Source organism: Salmo salar, chromosome 05 (assembly GCF_965601325.2).
Source record: "Salmo salar chromosome 05, fSalSal1, whole genome shotgun sequence".
NCBI lineage: Eukaryota > Metazoa > Chordata > Actinopteri > Salmoniformes > Salmonidae > Salmo > Salmo salar.
This window is the reverse complement of record NC_138295.1, coordinates 9,147,033-9,160,585: the sequence shown is the minus strand read 5'-3', so window position 1 is coordinate 9,160,585 and position 13,553 is coordinate 9,147,033. Positions and strand designations below refer to the sequence as shown.

The 13,553-nt window shown below is 51.0% G+C and overlaps 1 protein-coding gene across 4 annotated transcripts in view; it reads right to left on the bottom strand.

Annotated features, from left to right (window-relative positions):
• The window catches only part of LOC106604187 (glycine receptor subunit alphaZ1), a 111,792-nt gene that overhangs the window by 70,788 nt on the left and 27,451 nt on the right, over positions 1 to 13,553 (bottom strand). The gene's annotated exons all lie outside the window — the stretch shown is intronic.

Sequence of the window (13,553 nt, the reverse complement as noted above, 5' to 3'; positions counted from 1 at the left end):
CAAGATAGAAGAATTAGTCCCCATATTGCACATATTTGGTAAGCGTATAAAATAAATAAGGCATGCAAAAGATAACACCAAATACCTGATTTAATATTTCAACCTGTTCAATCTCACCTTTTACATCCAAAGGCTGTTAATGATAAGGTACTGTACATAACAAATACATTAACACAAACATACATTTCAATAATTATTTCAGAAGATCTTAATCAGTTCAACAGAAAGTTTGCTCCTTCCCAGATGACATTTGCTGCTCATTTGACATACTGCCGTTTCATTCCTAATTCCTCTCTCCTGTCGACACAGAGGAATTATTATTCAAAGGTAAATAGTAAATGTATTTTCTCAACAAAGATTGTGTGTTGATACGTTTTCTCTTTGTGCTCCGGAGGCACATTGAATTTGTAAACCAGGCGGCATGCAACCTGCCTACTTTCCTATACCTGTCAAGTGTCATTGATGAGAGATGGCGACTACACAGAGCTGAAGTCTTTGTGGGGATATTTTAATCCATCAACGTCAGGAGAAAAGGAAATCGTTCTTTAAGATAGATGGACAGTATTCTGCATGACCATGAACTGTTGTAGACAGGTGATTCAAACTCTATAATCTGGCTGGATCCAGTGAGGATTATTTTTCTTCCTCTTGTTTTTACACTTTGCACGCAAGGCAATCCCTATTGTGTCAATCTAAGCCTGAGCTTATCCTCTGTGCCAAGGATCTAGTTGAGATCTGAAAACCTGATCCAAACATTAAACCACCTCTTGTTTTCTTTCTTCCATGCTTGCAATCTCATTATGGCTAATTACTAGCAGAGTGTAAAATCTATTCTCCATGCGTTACAGAGAGGTACAGGCTTTGTTCAACATTCAAAAATAGTGAATAATCAGCTATAAGAAAGCACATTCGAGTTTTAGAATGAATCCATCTGGGCCTGGTAGCATCTCACTCACGCACTGTTTCACAAAAGGACAAATCTCGAAAGGCGACAGTTAAATACGTCTAGCATGGAAAATAAAAACATTTGCTTGGGGTCTTGAATTATCCTGTCAGAGTAAACAATTATATGGCAACTTTAATGTCACACTCAAGTGTGATCACCGTTTTCCCACTTCCCAGTATCAGAAATGAAATGACCCAAATGACAGGAAGTGACAGTAGCCTTCATGACACCATCTCCTCTTCTCCTCACAGTAGTATTAGAGAAGCTTCAGTGACCGGACAGAAAGATGCAGCATCCGATTAAACGATTCAACCATTCTCACATTCATTCAATTAAAAAGTGTTAATGTTTGACATCATGCTGAATAACAATGTCAAGGGCAAACTCCCAACAATAGGAGTTTAATATTATCTTTGATATTATTTGATATTATCTCATTAAAATTAATAGAATAAAGCTACTGTTTATTTCTTTTGAAAGGTCTTTCTCATTTGTTTACATGTACAGTAGACTCATACTAAGAACAGATTTTTACAAAGTACTACAGTAGTGGATGGTTGGATACTACAACTATCTGTCCTGTCCTGTCTTATCCTGTCCTATCCTGTCCTATCTTGTGCTATCCTGTCCTATCTTGTTCTATCCTGTCCTATCATGTCCTGTCCTATCCTATCATGTCCTATCCTGTCCTATCTTGTTCTATCCGGTCCTATCCTGTCCTATCCTGTCCTGTCCTGTCCTATCCTGTCCTATCTTGTTCTATCCTGTCTTATCCTGTCCTGTCCTATCCTGTCCTATTCTGTCCTGTCCTATCTGGTTCTATCCTGTCCTATCCTGTCCTATTCTCTCCTGTCCTATCTTGTGCTATCCTGTCCTATCCTGTCCTGTCCTGTCCTATCTTGTTCTATCCTGTCTTATCCTGTCCTGTCCTATCCTGTCCTATTCTGTCCTGTCCTATCTGGTTCTATCCTGTCCTATCCTGTCCTATTCTCTCCTGTCCTATCTTGTGCTATCCTGTCCTATCTTGTTCTATCCTGTCCTGTCCTATCTTGTTCTATCCTGTCCTATCATGTCCTGTCCTATCCCATGATGTCCTATCCTGTCCTATCTTGTTCTATCCTGTCCTATCATGTCCTGTCCTATCCTGTCCTATCTTGTTCTATCCTGTCCTATCCTGTCCTGTCCTATCCTGTCCTATTCTGTCCTGTCCTATCTGGTTCTATCCTGTCCAATCCTGTCCTATCTTGTTCTATCCCATCCTGTCCTATCTTGTTCTATCCTGTTCTATCCTGTCCTATCCTGTCCTATCCTGTCCTATTCTGTCCTGTCCTATCTTGTTATATCCTGTCCTATCCTGTCTTATCCTGTCCTGTCCTATCTTGTTCATTCCTATCCTGTCCTATCTTGTTCTATCCTGTCCTATTCTGTCCTATTCTATCTTGTTCTATCCTATCCTGTCCTATCCTGTCCTATCTTGTTCTATCCTGTCCTGTCCCATCCTGTCCTATTCTGTCCTGTCCTATCTTGTTATATCCTGTCCTATCCTGTCCTATCCTGTCCTGTCCTATCTTGTTCAATCCTATCCTGTCCTATCTTGTTCTATCTTGTCCTATTCTGTCCTGTCCTATCTTGTTCTATCCTATCCTGTCCTATCTTGTTCTATCCTATCCTGTCCTATCCTGTCCTATCCTGTCATGTCCTATCCTGTCCTATCTTGTTCTACCCTGTCCTATCCTGTCCTATCTTTTTCTATCCTGTCCTATCCTGTCCTGCTGTACTATCCTATCCTATCCTGTCCTATCTTGTTCAATCCTATCCTGTCCTATCTTGTTCTATCCTGTCCTATTCTATGCTGTCCTATTCTGTCCTATCTTGTTCTATCCTGTCCTGTCCCATCCTGTCCTGTCCTATTCTGTCCTGTCCTATCTTGTTAAATCCTGTCCTATCCTGTCCTATCTTGTTCAACCCTATCCTGTCCTATCTTGTTCTATCCTGTCCTATTCTGTCCTATTCTGTCCTATTCTGTCCTGTCCTATCTTGTTCTATCCTATCCTGTCCAATCCTGTCCTATCTTGTTCTATCATGTCCTGTCCCATCCTGTCCTATCCTGTCCTATCCTGTCCTGTCCTGTCCTATCTTGTTCTATCCTATCCTGTCCTATCTTGTTCTATCCTGTCCTGTCCTATCTTGTTCTATCCTATCCTGTCCTATCCTGTCCTATTCTCTCCTGTCCTATCTTGTGCTATCCTGTCCTATCCTGTCCTGTCCTGTCCTATCCTGTCCTATCTTGTTCTATCCTGTCTTATCCTGTCCTGTCCTATCCTGTCCTATTCTGTCCTGTCCTATCTGGTTCTATCCTGTCCTATCCTGTCCTATTCTCTCCTGTCCTATCTTGTGCTATCCTGTCCTATCTTGTTCTATCCTGTCCTGTCCTATCTTGTTCTATCCTGTCCTATCATGTCCTGTCCTATCCCATGATGTCCTATCCTGTCCTATCTTGTTCTATCCTGTCCTATCCTGTCCTGTCCTATCCTGTCCTATCTTGTTCTATCCTGTCCTATCCTGTCCTGTCCTATCCTGTCCTATTCTGTCCTGTCCTATCTGGTTCTATCCTGTCCAATCCTGTCCTATCTTGTTCTATCCCATCCTGTCCTATCTTGTTCTATCCTGTTCTATCCTGTCCTATCCTGTCCTATCCTGTCCTATCCTGTCCTATTCTGTCCTGTCCTATCTTGTTATATCCTGTCCTATCCTGTCTTATCCTGTCCTGTCCTATCTTGTTCATTCCTATCCTGTCCTATCTTGTTCTATCCTGTCCTATTCTGTCCTATTCTATCTTGTTCTATCCTATCCTGTCCTATCCTGTCCTATCTTGTTCTATCCTGTCCTGTCCCATCCTGTCCTATTCTGTCCTGTCCTATCTTGTTATATCCTGTCCTATCCTGTCCTATCCTGTCCTGTCCTATCTTGTTCAATCCTATCCTGTCCTATCTTGTTCTATCCTGTCCTATTCTGTCCTGTCCTATCTTGTTCTATCCTATCCTGTCCTATCTTGTTCTATCCTATCCTGTCCTATCCTGTCCTATCCTGTCATGTCCTATCCTGTCCTATCTTGTTACACCCTGTCCTATCCTGTCCTATCTTTTTCTATCCTGTCCTATCCTGTCCTGCTGTACTATCCTATCCTATCCTGTCCTATCTTGTTCAATCCTATCCTGTCCTATCTTGTTCTATCCTGTCCTATTCTATCCTGTCCTATTCTGTCCTATCTTGTTCTATCCTGTCCTGTCCCATCCTGTCGAGTCCTATTCTGTCCTGTCCTATCTTGTTAAATCCTGTCCTATCCTGTCCTATCTTGTTCAACCCTATCCTGTCCTATCTTGTTCTATCCTGTCCTATTCTGTCCTATTCTGTCCTATTCTGTCCTGTCCTATCTTGTTCTATCCTATCCTGTCCAATCCTGTCCTATCTTGTTCTATCATGTCCTGTCCCATCCTGTCCTATCCTGTCCTATCCTGTCCTGTCCTGTCCTATCTTGTTCTATCCTATCCTGTCCTATCTTGTTCTATCCTGTCCTATCTTGTTATATTCTATCCTGTCCCGTCCTGTCCTATCCTGTCATGTCCTATCCTGTCCTATCCTATCTTTTTCTATCCTGTCCTATCCTGTCCTGCTGTACTATCCTATCCTATCCTGTCATATCCTGTCCTGTTATGTCCTGTCCTATCATGTCCTAGGCTGCTGTCCTATCCTGTCCTATCCTGTTCTGCTATCCTATCTTGTCCTATCCTGTCCTGCTGTCCTATCCTGTCCTGCCATATCCTGTTCTATCCTGTCATATCCTGTCACATCCTGTCCTATACTGTCCTATCATGTCCTGTCCTATCCTGCCCTGCTGTCCTATCCTGTACTGCTGTCCTATCCTGTCCTATCATGTCCTGTCCTATCCTGTGTATGCTGTCCTATCCTGTCCTGTCTTATCCTGTCCTATCCTGCTGTCATATCCTGTCCTGCTGTCCTATCCTGTCCTGCTGTCCTATCCTGTCCTGCTCTCCTATCCTGTTCTGCTGTCCTATCCTGTCCTATCATGTCCTGTCCTATCCTGTGTATGCTGTCCTATCCTGTCCTGTCCTATCATATCCTGTGTATGCTGTCCTATCCAGTCCTGTTCTGTCCTATCCTGTCCTGCTGTCCTATCCTGTCTTGCTGTCCTATCCTGTCCTGTCTTATCCTATCCTGTGTATGCTGTCCTATCCAGTCCTGTCCTATCCTGTCCTATCCTGCTGTCATATCCTGTCCTGTCCTATCCTGTCCTGTCCTATCCTGTCCTGCTGTCATATCCTGTCCTTTCCTGTCCTGATGTCCTATCCTGTCCTGCTGTCCTATCCTGTTCTGCTGTCCTATCCTGTCCTGCTGTCCTATCCTGTTCTGCTGTCCTATCCTGTCCTATACTATCATGTCCTGTCTTATCCTGTCATATCCTGCTGTCCTGTCCTATCCTATCTTGTCCTATCCTATCATGTCCTGGCTTATCCTGTCATATCCTGCTGTCCTGTCCTATCCTATCTTGTCCTATCCTATCATGTCCTGTCTTATCCTGTCCTATCTTGTCCTGTCCTATCTTGTCCTGTCCTATCCTGTCATATCCTGCTGTCCTGTCCTATCCTGTCCTGTCCTATCCTGTCATATCCTGCTGTCCTGTCCTATCTTGTCCTGTCCTATCCTGTCATATCCTGCTGTCCTGTCCTATCTTGTCCTGTCCTATCTTGTCCTATCTAATATTGTCCTGTCCTATCTTGTCATATCCTGCTGTCCTGTCCTATCTTGTCCTGTCCTATCCTGTCATATCCTGCTGTCCTGTCCTATCTTGTCCTGTCCTATCTTGTCCTGTCCTATCTTGTCCTGTTTTATCCTGTCCTATCTTGTCCTATCCTGTCATATCCTGCTGTCCTGTCCTATCTTGTCCTGTCCTATCTTGTCCTGTCCTATCTTGTCCTGTCTTATCCTGTCCTATCTTGTCCTGTCTTATTCTGTCCTATCTTGTCCTGTCCTGCCCTCTAACAGTGGACTGACTGCTACATTATCCATTCAATTTTCTGCTGTGTCCTTACAATTCTGCCTCTCCTTAGACTTTGAAACATGATCAATACTTTTGTCATAACTCAAGGGAGAGTCACCCCTGCAATGATATTCAACTTCTACTCCCAGGGCAATATAGCAGTTCAGTCCAAATGTTTAGATCCTAGAGAATCCATTACCAAGGCAAGCATCCGGAGTAACTCCTTTGACTATTCTCGGGACCGAAAATGTCTTTCTCATTCACCAAACATAGTGAATTAACTCAAATAATTCAATTGACATAGATTGTTTTAAGAAGAAGGCAGACTAAAGTTTCAATGTCAGTACGTAATGCAGTTACTGGCTGGTGTGTGTGTTATATCTGGGAATATAACTCTGGTTGAGGATTGTTCTTTAATGAACCCACACAGTACAATAAAGAACCCTTGTCCATTCCTTTTAATGTTCCTGACGTAGTCAGCAGATCAGTCCGGGTGGTTCCCTGTTGCCATGTGTATATGAACGCAGCAGCATCTGAACACAGCCCCCTCTCTCATTAGGGTATTCCATTAATCCTATTAGCTACCCATTAAACAAGTGCTGATAACACCAAATGAACGTCACGCTCCACCAGTTAATAATATTTCATCTCCCCAGTCAGGTAGGTTGAAACAAAAAGAGAAGGAGAAGAAGAAGAGGTAGAACAGAGAGAGAGAGAGGGAGAGAGAGAGCGAGAGAGAGAGCGAGAGAGAGAGAGAGAGAGAGAGAGAGCGAGAGAGAGAGCGAGAGAGACTCGGTGCGTAGGGAAAAATAAGCCAGAAGCCAGAAACAGTAAATACACAGGAGCAAGGACTGTATATTTACAGATGTTTCCTTGTCTCGCAAAACTAATTCAGAAGCAAAGTGACACAGCTAGTTGATTGTGAAAGCGTTTGGTTACACTGATCATCACTGTGATGTGACATGGCAGCCTTTAAAAAGGAAGCTGCTTGGGAGAAAGAGAGAGCAGAGAGGACTAAGTGACTGACTGTCTGACTGACTGGCTGACTGGCTGACTGTCTGAATGGACTGTCTGACTGACTGACTGGCTGACTGACTGACTAACTGTCTGAATGGACTGACGTACTGACTGGCTGTCTGAATGGACTGTCTGACTGACTGACTGGCTGACTGACTGACTGGCTAACTGACTGACTGTCTGACTGTCTGACTGACTGACTGGCTGACTGTCTGAATGGAATGTCTGACTGACTGGCTGACTGACTGACTGGCTGTCTGAATGGACTGTCTGACTGACTGGCTGACTGTCTGACTGTCTGAATGGACTGTCTGACTGACTGGCTGACTGTCTGACTGTCTGAATGGACTGTCTGACTGTCTGACTGACTGACTGGCTGACTGTCTGAATGGACTGTCTGACTGACTGGCTGACTGTCTGACAGGCTGACTGTCTGAATGGACTGACTGACTGACTGACTGGCTGACTGGCTGTCTGACTATCTGACTGGCTGGCTGACTGGCTGTCTGGCTGACTGGCTGACTGACTGTCTGATTGGCTGACTGGCTGTCTGACTGTCTGACTGGCTGGCTGACTGGCTGTCTGGCTGACTGCCTGACTGACTGTCTGATTGGCTGACTAAATGACTGTCTGATTAACTGACTGACTGGCTGTCTGAATGGACTGACTGACTGACTGTCTGAATGGACTGACTGATTGACTGACTGACTGACTGACTGATTGACTGACTGGATGTCTGACTGGCTGTCTGACTGTCTGACTGAGGCATCAGAAGCAGCAGCAGGGTGGGGTGATGACTGACTGACTGTCTGACTGACAGACTGACTGGCTGTCTGACAGAAAGAGCAGTAACAACCCAGGGTGGGGTGATGACTGACTGACTGACAGACTGACAGTCTGACTGGCTGTCTGACAGAAAGAGCAGTAACAACCCAGGGTGGGGTGATGACTGACTGACTGACTGACTGACAGATTGACAGTCTGACTGGCTGTCTGACAGAAAGAGCAGTAACAACCCAGGGTGGGGTGATGACTGACTGACTGTCTGACTGACAGACTGACTGGCTGTCTGACAGAAAGAGCAGTAACAACCCAGGGTGGGGTGATGACTGACTGACTGACAGACTGACAGTCTGACTGGCTGTCTGACAGAAAGAGCAGTAACAACCCAGGGTGGGGTGATGACTGACTGACTGACAGACTGACAGTCTGACTGGCTGTCTGACAGAAAGAGCAGTAACAACCCAGGGTGGGGTGATGACTGACTGACTGACAGACTGTCAGGATGGGGTGATGGGAGATGGGGTGGTGATGTGTATTTTGGTGGAATCTGCACAGCGTCATGGTTCTCGGCCAAGCTACTCCTCACTGTGACTGATGAGGAGGGACAAGGTTGAAGAGGAGACTGGAGTCACAGCTGTACAGCCCACCACTGTTCATCACTGCTAGACAGGCAGTGGGGCCTCACCCTACCTACAGCTCTATGCTTGTGTCACAAATGGCCCCCTATTCCCTATATAGTGCACTACTTTAGACAAGGGGAGAGGTGGTGTTCTGGGGGGGTGGGAAGGGGAGAGTAGGTGTGTGTGTGGGGGGGGGAGAGTAGGTGTGTTGGGGGTGGGAAGGGGAGAGTAGGTGTGTTGGGGCGGTGGGAAGGGGAGAGTAGGTTGTTGGGGGTTGGGAAGGGGAGAGTAGGTGTGTTGGGGGGGTGGGAAGGGGAGAGTAGGTGTGTTGGGGGGGTTGGGAAGGGGAGAGTAGATGTGTTGGGGGGGTTGGGAAGGGGAGAGTAGGTGTGTTGGGGGTGGGAAGGGGAGAGTAGGTGTGTTGGGGGGGTGGGAAGGGGAGAGTAGATGTGTTGGGGGGGTTGGGAAGGGGAGAGTAGGTGTGTTGGGGGGGTGGGAAGGGGAGAGTAGGTGTGTTGGGGGGTGGGAAGGGGAGAGTAGGTGTGTTGGGGGGGTTGGGAAGGGGAGAGTAGGTGTGTTGGGGGGGTGGGAAGGGGAGAGTAGGTGTGTTGGGGGGGTTGGGAAGGGGAGAGTAGGTGTGTTGGGGGGGTGGGAAGGGGAGAGTAGGTGGGAAGGGGGGGTGGGAAGGGGAGAGTAGGTGTGTTGGGGGGTGGGAAGGGGAGAGTAGGTGTGTTGGGGGGGTTGGGAAGGGGAGAGTAGGTGTGTTGGGGGGGTTGGGAAGGGGAGAGTAGGTGTGTTGGGGGGGTTGGGAAGGGGAGAGTAGGTGTGTTGGGGGGGTGGGAAGGGGAGAGTAGGTGTGTTGGGGGGGTGGGAAGGGGAGAGTAGGTGTGTTGGGGGGGTGGGAAGGGGAGAGTAGGTGTGTTGGGGGGGAAGGGGAGAGTAGGTGTGTTGGGGGGGTGGGAAGGGGAGAGTAGGTGTGTTGAGGGGGTGGGAAGGGGAGAGTAGGTGTGTTGGGGGGGGAAGGGGAGAGTAGGTGTGTTGGGGGGGTGGGAAGGGGAGAGTAGGTGTGTTGGGGGGGTGTTGGGAAGGGGAGAGTAGGTGTGTGGTGGGGCGTTGAGAAGGGGAGAGTAGGTGTGTTGGGGGGTTGGGGTGTTGGGGGGGTGGGAAGGGGAGAGTAGGTGTGTTGGGGGGTGGGAAGGGGAGAGTAGGTGTGTTGGGGGGTTGGAGTGTTGGGGGGGTGGGAAGGGGAGAGTAGGTGTGTTGGGGGGGTGGGAAGGGGAGAGTAGGTGTGTTGGGGGGTTGGGAAGGGGAGAGTAGGTGTGTTGGGGGGGTGGGAAGGGGAGAGTAGGTGTTTTGGGGGGTGGGAAGGGGAGAGTAGGTGTGTTGGGGGGGTGGGAAGGGGAGAGTAGGTGTGTTGGGGGGTGGGAAGGGGAGAGTAGGTGTGTTGGGGGGGGTGGGAAGGGGAGAGTAGGTGTGTGGTGGGGTGGGAAGGGGAGAGTACGTGTGTTGGGGGGGTGTTGGGAAGGGGAGAGTAGGTGTGTGGTGGGGCGTTGAGAAGGGGAGAGTAGGTGTGTTGGGGGGGTGGGAAGGGGAGAGTAGGTGTGTTGGGGGGGTGGGAAGGGGAGAGTAGGTGTGTTGGGGGGGTGGGAAGGGGAGAGTAGGTGTGTTGGGGGGTTGGGAAGGGGAGAGTAGGTGTGTTGGGGGGGTGGGAAGGGGAGAGTAGGTGTGTTGGGGGGGTTGGGAAGGGGAGAGTAGGTGTGTTGGGGGGGTTAGGAAGGGGAGAGTAGGTGTGTTGGGGGGTGGGAAGGGGAGAGTAGGTGTGTTGGGGGGGTGGGAAGGGGAGAGTAGGTGTGTTGGGGGGGTGGGAAGGGGAGAGTAGGTGTGTTGGGGGGGTTGGGAAGGGGAGAGTAGGTGTGTTGGGGGGGTGGGAAGGGGAGAGTAGGTGTGTTGGGGGGGAAGGGGAGAGTAGGTGTGTTGGGGGGGTGGGAAGGGGAGAGTAGGTGTGTTGGGGGGGTTGGGAAGGGGAGAGTAGGTGTGTTGGGGGGGTTGGGAAGGGGAGAGTAGGTGTGTTGGGGGGGTGGGAAGGGGAGAGTAGGTGTGTTGGGGGGGAAGGGGAGAGTAGGTGTGGTGTGGGGGTGGGAAGGGGAGAGTAGGTGTGTTGAGGTGGGGGGAAGGGGAGAGTAGGTGTGTTGGGGGGGTGGGAAGGGGAGAGTAGGTGTGTTGGGGGGGTGGGGTGTTGGGGGGGTGGGAAGGGGAGAGTAGGTGTGTTGGGGGGTGGGAAGGGGAGAGTAGGTGTGTTGGGGGGGTGGGAAGGGGAGAGTAGGTGTGTTGGGGGGTGGGAAGGGGAGAGTAGGTGTGTTGGGGGGTGGGAAGGGGAGAGTAGGTGTGTTGGGGGGGTGGGAAGGGGAGAGTAGGTGTGTTGGGGGGGTGGGGTGTTGGGGGGGTGGGAAGGGGAGAGTAGGTGTGTTGGGGGGGTGGGAAGGGGAGAGTAGGTGTGTTGGGGGGTGGGAAGGGGAGAGTAGGTGTGTTGGGGGGGTGGGAAGGGGAGAGTAGGTGTGTTGGGGTGGTGGGGTGTTGGGGGGGTGGGAAGGGGAGAGTAGGTGTGTTGGGGGGGTTGGGAAGGGGAGAGTAGGTGTGTTGGGGGGGTTGGGAAGGGGAGAGTAGGTGTGTTGGGGGGGGGGGGGGTGGGAAGGGGAGAGGTGGTGTGTGGGGTGGTGGGAAGGGGAGAGTAGGTGTGTTGGGAGGGTGGGAAGGGAAGAGTAGGTGTGTTGGGGGGGTGGGAAGGGGAGAGTAGGTGTGTTGGGGGGGTGGGAAGGGGAGAGTAGGTGTGTTGGGGGGGTGGGAAGGGGAGAGTAGGTGTGTTGGGGGGGTTGGAAAGGGGAGAGTAGGTGTGTGGGGGGGCGTTGAGATGGGAAGAGTAGGTGTGTTGGGGGGGTGGGAAGGGGAGAGGTGGTGTGTGGGGTGGTGGGAAGGGGAGAGTAGGTGTGTTGGGGGGGTGGGAAGGGGAGAGTAGGTGTGTTGGGGGGGTGGGAAGGGGAGAGGTGGTGTGTGGGGTGGTGGGAAGGGGAGAGTAGGTGTGTTGGGGGTGGGAAGGGGAGAGTAGGTGTGTTGGGAGGGTGGGAAGGGGAGAGTAGGTGTGTTGGGGGGGTGGGAAGGGGAGAGTAGGTGTGTTGGGGGGGTGGGAAGGGGAGAGTAGGTGTGTTGGGGGGGTTGGAAAGGGGAGAGTAGGTGTGTGGGGGGGCGTTGAGATGGGAAGAGTAGGTGTGTGGGGGGGGTGGGAAGGGGAGAGTAGGTGTGTTGGGGGGGTGTTGGGAAGGGGAGAGTAGGTGTGTTTGGGGGGTGGGAAGGGGAGAGTAGGTGTGTTGGGGGGTGGGAAGGGGAGAGTAGGTGTGTGGGGGGGCGTTGGGAAGGGGAGAGTAGGTGTGTTGGGGGGGTTGGGAAGGGGAGAGTAGGTGTGTTGGGGGGTGGGAAGGGGAGAGTAGGGCTGTGGGGGGGCGTTGGGAAGGGGAGAGTAGGTGTGTTGGGGGGGTGGGAAGGGGAGAGTAGGTGTGTGGGAAGGGGAGAGTAGGTGTGTTGGGGGGGTGGGAAGGGGAGAGTAGGTGTGTTGGGGGGGTGGGAAGGGGAGAGTAGGTGTGTTGGGGGGGTGGGAAGGGGAGAGTAGGGCTGTGGGGGGGCGTTGGGAAGGGGAGAGTAGGTGTGTTGGGGGGGTTGGGAAGGGGAGAGTAGGTGTGTTGGGGGGGTGTTGGGAAGGAGAGAGTAGGTGTGTTGGGGGGGTGTTGGGAAGGGGAGAGTAGGTGTGTTGGGGGGGTGGGAAGGGGAGAGTAGGTGTGTTGGGGGTGGGAAGGGGAGAGTAGGTGTGTTGGGGGGGTGGGAAGGGGAGAGTAGGTGTGTTGGGGGGGTGTTGGGAAGGGGAGAGTAGGTGTGTTGGGGGGGTTGGGAAGGGGAGAGTAGGTGTGTGGGGGGGTTGGGAAGGGGAGAGTAGGTGTGTTGGGGGGGTGTTGGGAAGGAGAGAGTAGGTGTGTTGGGGGGGTGTTGGGAAGGGGAGAGTAGGTGTGTTGGGGGGGTGGGAAGGGTAGAGTAGGTGTGTTGGGGGTGGGAAGGGGAGAGTAGGTGTGTTGGGGGGGTGGGAAGGGGAGAGTAGGTGTGTTGGGGGGGTGTTGGGAAGGGGAGAGTAGGTGTGTTGGGGGGGTTGGGAAGGGGAGAGTAGGTGTGTGGGGGGGTTGGGAAGGGGAGAGTAGGTGTGTTGGGGGGGTTGGGAAGGGGAGAGTAGGTGTGTGGGGGGGTGGGAAGGGGAGAGTAGGTGTGTTGGGGGGTTGGGAAGGGGAGAGTAGGTGTGTGGGGGGGTGGGAAGGGGAGAGTAGGTGTGTTGGGGGGGTTAGGAAGGGGAGAGTAGGTGTGTGGGGGGGTGGGAAGGGGAGAGTAGGTGTGTGGGGGGTTGGGAAGGGGAGAGTAGGTGTGTTGGGGGGTTGGGAAGGGGAGAGTAGGTGTGTTGGGGGGGTGGGAAGGGGAGAGTAGGTGTGTTGGGGGGTTGGGAAGGGGAGAGTAGGTGTGTTGGGGGGGTTGGGAAGGGGAGAGTAGGGGTGTGGGGGGGCGTTGGGAAGGGGAGAGTAGGTGTGTGGGGGGGGTGGGAAGGGGAGAGTAGGTGTGTGGGGGGGTGGGAAGGGGAGAGTAGGTGTGTGGGGGGGCGTTGGGAAGACTACCTTAACCTTCTTAGCCGTTGTTGGAGATTGAACGTTAAAGTGTAATGAATTAAATATAAAAAAGAAACTCGTACCATACATGGGAGGTCCCAAATGTGTCTGAAGGATATTTCCTATTTTTCATTCCAATAGAGATCCTGCTAAATCAATTAGAAGGCTTCCCCACAGTGAGTCCCAGTCATGATCAGCATAATTTCCTCTCATGCCAGCACATTCAGCAGCACATTCAGCTTCAGGCAATTCTCTGCTCTTTCTCTCCCTGTTGTTCACTCTTGCTGTGCCACCACATCAGCAGAGGTGGTGGTAGATTGAGGAGGTGTGCTCTGTTGTTAGACCTACAGAGAATGCCTTCTAACCTTCTGTTCTAAAGAAAGCCTTCTAACGTTCTAACGTTCTAATGTTCTAAAGAATGGCTTCTAACGTTTTAA